The sequence below is a fragment of the Periplaneta americana genome, chromosome 13 (genome assembly GCF_040183065.1).
Source record: "Periplaneta americana isolate PAMFEO1 chromosome 13, P.americana_PAMFEO1_priV1, whole genome shotgun sequence".
Classification (NCBI taxonomy): domain Eukaryota; kingdom Metazoa; phylum Arthropoda; class Insecta; order Blattodea; family Blattidae; genus Periplaneta; species Periplaneta americana.
This window is the reverse complement of record NC_091129.1, coordinates 89,955,202-89,961,201: the sequence shown is the minus strand read 5'-3', so window position 1 is coordinate 89,961,201 and position 6,000 is coordinate 89,955,202.

The following is a 6,000-nucleotide window of genomic DNA, read 5'->3' as shown; positions in this document are numbered from 1 at the left end:
CATATTTTTACCGAAAATGGTTTTTGTGCGAGTTCATTTCTTACACATATGGAAAAGCTACTAGTAAAATATAAAATTTACTCAAGTAACAGAAATACACGCTGAATAAATTATGATACCGCACCTAATAGCACTGGGTTCTCACCTTTCAATACGCTCTCCTGTAAAGTTCTGTGTTTGTAGCTTAGAATTATTTTATTCTCACCCCTTCAAATAGTAATTATCTCCTACATACATAAAAAAAATGTTCATAACTTTTTAGACAGCCGTTCCTAAATGTACTTCTTTCAACGCTAGGCAAACGTGTTAAAAACTAATATACGATTGCGTGCGAGTTCTTTCTTATCAGTTATTATTCAAAGTTTAAAGAGAAAATTACTTGACACGTAGGCCTGAATATTTTAGCGGAAATACAGTTTTCGAGTCTGATTTAAACAGACTAGAAATGACAGTTGTTAATTTAATAAGTTAATCAAATTGTCAGAAAATACCTGTCGAATGATAGTGAAAGCTATCGCAAACATGGGTTTTTCCATAGTATGTAATTAGTTTCGCCTCCCTTTCATTGTTTAATTTTCTACCAATCACAACAACGTAAGTTATTCCAGAAGTATCTGAAACAGGGTTGCCAAATTAGGCTATTTTTGCAATTAGGCAATGTCTGTACATACTATATTTCGACCACAATCAGCATGAACTAACGATTCCCCATATAGGCTGCTTACATAAAAATATAATGAAGATGACACATACTTTCTACACTTTTCGTAACAATTCATATCTTTTATAATGTTGCGAATTATAGTTATGTTTATAGTTTATTTTCTTGAACAATTAGCCAAAATGTATTTATAAATTAAATTATTTAATGTGAACCTAAATATGAAGTTAAACTTGTATTTTCTGTATTTTACACACAAGAATATCTCAAAATTATGACGTTTAATTTCATATCATACATAAATATATTACAAGGTTTTTCAAAAGTAACGAATAATTGAAATTACTCGTATAATCGAATGAGAAAATGGACAAAAAGAAGTCGAGACAGTCAAATCCTTGAATTTAAAAATGGATATTTTTATGGAAACAATATTGTTACGATTATTGTTTTGCGAGTTATGACGTCATCGAAAACATTTTAAACTGTGTTGCCAATTCAGCGGTTTTCCCGATAAATCTAACGTTTTTCAGTGTTAATTTAACGCGTAAAATTTATGAAATTTGTATTGCTCAAGTAAGGACTTAGCGGTTTTTGTAACACTCACAGCGGTAAAATAATCTTATTTTTACATTGAAATTTAGCTGTTTCTGCACGGCATCTTCGCGGGTTTTTAAGAATCGAGTTGGCAATACTGATTTTAAATGCCATCCCATAGTTTTTTAATATCCGAAACAGCATATTTATGTATCTCTATACAATATTTAATTTGTTTCATACATAAGCACTATGGTTATGGTTACTATGGCAACAATTTAATTGCTGGTACATTTTATTAGTCTTGTGTTATGAAATCAACATAATGCAAGATGTTCTTAACAGAAAATTACAGAACTGAGATCTGTTCTACTCACATTTAACTGAGAAATAGGTGGCCGATTTGGACGAGTTTTGTTGAAAAGTGTGCATACCTCTTGTGTACATCTGTCACCAAATCCTATCATCAGGATCTCAACAATTAAATTGTTACCAGTAACCATAACCATAATGCTTCTGTATGAAACAAATGAAGCATTGCACAGCGATACAAGAATATGGTATTTCAGATTAAAAAAAACTATAGGATGCCATTTAAAAATGTTCTCGATAACTTCGTAACTCGCACAACACACTCACACAAATATTTTATCTACAGTAATCTCACTAGAGGTTTTGATTTAGCTAGAGAAAATCAAAACTCTGGTGGGATTTAATTGACTATTACACAATTAAAGAAAGTGTATAAAGATTTGAAGAAATAAAGTACTCTAATACAATAAAACATTAACTGACTTACTAAAATACTAAACTGTATTGAAAATGTATTATTGTACCATCTCATCATTACAAATATTTCGCTAGATGGCAATAGTGTTTTATGATCTGCTGTTCTGTTGTTACCAGTTGTACCAACAATACAATCTTCAATGAACTTTACAGTATTGAATTCAGGGGTTTTCCCGCTAGATCTAGCGTTTTTCAGTATTAGTTTAGCGGATAAAATTTATCAAATTTGTATTGCTTACATATGGATTTAGTGGTTTCTTTTTAACAGCCACAGCGGTAAAATAATCTTATTTAACATTGACAATATAGCAATTTTGCGGTTTCTGCACTGTATCGTAGCGGGTTTTTAAGAATCGAGTTGGCAACACTGGAACTCTATGGCCTAGTACTAGTCACGAAGGCTTTGTTGATTCCGTTTCAATTTTATTAAAACAGTTGCATTCTACTTCAATTATTAAACAATCTCTGATACATGACTATCCATAATCTCATACAGCAGAAGCTATAACATAACCTAAATAATATAAACAAGATAAATGATATAAAAGTTTTAATTAAGAATGATGAAATAAACATGAATAATTTTAAAAGGTACAATTATTGAACGTACAATAGTGGAAAACAAAGAAACAAACGCTAGGTAGGTGATAAAAACAAATGCCAGGGAGGTGATAAAAATTGTAGGATAAGCAGCCATGATTGGTTGAAACACGTCGTTCCGTAACGTTTTATTGGACAAAAGTAGTATGACGTAGTAAAAGTGTAATAGTCTCCATAAAAATCGCCTCATAACATATTACATACTTTGTATCAAATACTATAACTACAAATATATTGCAACAATCTTCAATATTACTTTTCTATTTAGAAAAAGCGACTTTTAAAGTTGATGTATACTGATATGGTAGACTACAGTCATTAATGATCCTTTGGTAAAAGTACCCCCTTTTCTATCTACAATATTTATATCTTGCTTCAATGGTTCAGTCACGAGCAACAAACGAATTTAAAATAGACTGCTAATCCTCTACCAATAAACGGTCTTCCCTCGCCTGTTCCTGGCCAAAAAGAATAGAACTTAGGTTAGTCTAATACTGCAAAGGAAAACATAATAAGTTGAACATAAAAATTAATTTATCTTCTCCCAACTTTTTTTTTCCGTCGATTCTCACTTCGCCGTCCCATTTGTGAGTCTGTTCCTTAAAACAAAAAATTAAAAAAGCAAATCGTAATATACAGAATGTGAATGATACAAACTGTCAAAAAAATACTGGTGGTAGAGCATAAATAACTGAAGAATAAAGTCAATTAAGATTTTTCTGTAACTGTCAAGATTTTTCCGTAAAAATGTGTTCTGTGAGTCTAACTTTTTTTTTTTAAATGAGAATAGACAGAATATTTGCTTTGTCAGTCACATACGCTGAAGCAGTAGCTTGTTACTCTATTGTGTATTGGAATGTGTTGAGTGCAAGGTCATTGGGAATGATATTCACGTTCAGTCGAAATGTAAACAAATATTAGACTACTATCTGTCTTAAAATCATGCTATTTTACAAACGAAAACTGAAATTATGAGAAGTAATCAAATTTCACTAGACATTTTATTCAATACATCGATATATAATTTTGGCAGTTTATATGTTTATACCGTGTATTGGGTACACAGATAATACATTCAGTCACTACGGTGCTCTCTCCGAAGCAATGTTGTCTGTTCTTTCTTATCGACATACTATGAATGAGTTAATTTCATAATTGTTTCGGATGCAATTAATCTTAAATCGTACCATTTACGGAAAAAAATACTACCTATTCCTACTAGTTTTAAATTAAACTAATCTACAACATACTAGACAAACTATCACACAAAGTCTGTTATCGCTGTCCTGAAAATGCGGTAATAAAGGGTGCGGCAAAACATCCTCCCTAATTTAAAGTTTAAATAAAAAACAGATGAATCAAAATAAGGAAACTGTATTAATATGAATTTTTTTTTTTTTTTTTTTTTTTTTTTTTTTTTTTTTTTTTTTTTTTTTTTTAAATGAGAAAGATCTCTTCTAACGAAATAGAGTTAGGAAATGATCCCAGGATGGAGGCAACATTCCCTCGCTGAACCGCTATTCCAATGCGTTGACGAAGGAAATTGATGCATCTAGGATCGCCGGTACGGGACAGTAGGCGTGTACCAATTTGGGTGAGTAGATCTTTAGCGTCTCTACACCACGGACCAAAGGTCTCAAAATTGTATCTAAATAGTGGGAAATTTAGGTTTACATGCGTTGCCATAGCGATATCAAGTGACATGCGCAAAACAACAAGAATTGAATAGGACATTGAATACACGGCATTGACATTCAATTAGTGCAAATTGTAATCTGTAACGAATTCCAACTATGCCGTGGACGGGTGAAGAACGTGTTTACGCTGTGGTATCGTTTCTGGTAAGTGGTAATTCCGTTGTCGCTGCTCAGATGTTTCCCGGACGCTTAATTTCTTCACGTGGCGACGTCCCCTGGCCAGCACGATCACAAGACCTTGCACCCTGAGATTTTTTTTCTATGGGGGCACTTTAAGGCTGAGTTGTTCAAACATCGGCCGAGGACTTTGCTAGACCTAAGAAATGCAATACAGGAAGAAATTGGTCTTATTCCTCAAGAAATGACTAGTTAGAGTGATGCAGAATTTCCGAAGTCGCATTCAACAATGCATTGATAGTGAATGACACCACTTGAGGGACACGTTATTAAAAAAAATGAAAAATTCCCACTGTTAACATACCATTCATAATAATAAAGTTTCCTTATTTTGATCCATCTTTTTTTTATTTAAACTTTAAATTAGGGAGGATGTTTTGCCACACTCTTTAGAAATTTACGATACAAGCGGGATAAGAGCATTATTAATACAAGCGCGTGAAAGTTTGCACGACGAGTGCGTAGCACGAGTAGTATAACCACACAAGTATATTAATAAGGCGTTATCACACATGTGTTGTGCAATATTTTATCTACATCCGTTCAAAAATAAAAAAATAATAAGCAAAAATAATTTGACGTTTAATTTTTTTTTTTTTTTTTTTTTGTGAGAGGCAGTAAATTGAAGCTGACTATCTAGGTAGCAGTTGAAATAATGTATTATGACGCTATAAATCCATTATAACCACAATGTTTCTATAAACAAAAGTTTGTTTTTACTGCAAATTTGTAACGAAAAAGTAACATTCAAATTGGTCATGAAAAAGTCTCAATCTTCTTGTTCAGCAGAAAACTTCAATAACCGTAAAGACTGCGTTATCTACAAAAAGTAGATAAGATATTTACATTGTAATATTATGTTATACTTAGTTTCAATACATTTTGAAATACACTTGAGGCTATCAATCATTCCTGGAAACGAGTGGGATAAGAAAAACGAGTGGGATAAGAAAAACGAGTATGCTAATGAACTTCTTATCCCACTTAAAATGAATGGGATAAAACCTTAGGTCTATTACGTTACGGGTGTAGATTTTTAAGGAAACACGGAAGAATAAAATGTTATTAGATTTATTTGTTTACCTCACTTCAAAAATAAAATTCATAGGCCTATGTAAAAAAATGAGTTCCCTTCAACTCTGTAGGCTACACGGCTACACATACTCAAACACACGCACAAACACATAACGTGTAACACTGTCCTAAATTGGTCTGACATTGTGAGAACAATTTTATTATTTTGTTTGTTTTTAGGATTTATTAAACAATTACTTTTTTTTAGTGTCTGTGATACTGAACTTGTGTACTTTGACCGAAACCATAGATAAGCGTAAATAAATGTACCGTACCCTTAATACGGACGGACTGACATTCCATAGTGTTCTCGACGTCAAAACAAAAATATCATGCATTCAGTTTATCAACAAGCCAGTATACAAGTAATTACGCGATTATAATTATAATCACAATTCACATGAAAGTCAGTGCTCTTTCGTAGATAAAATAAAGGCATCAATTAGGAAGGCGTGTAGGTCACTT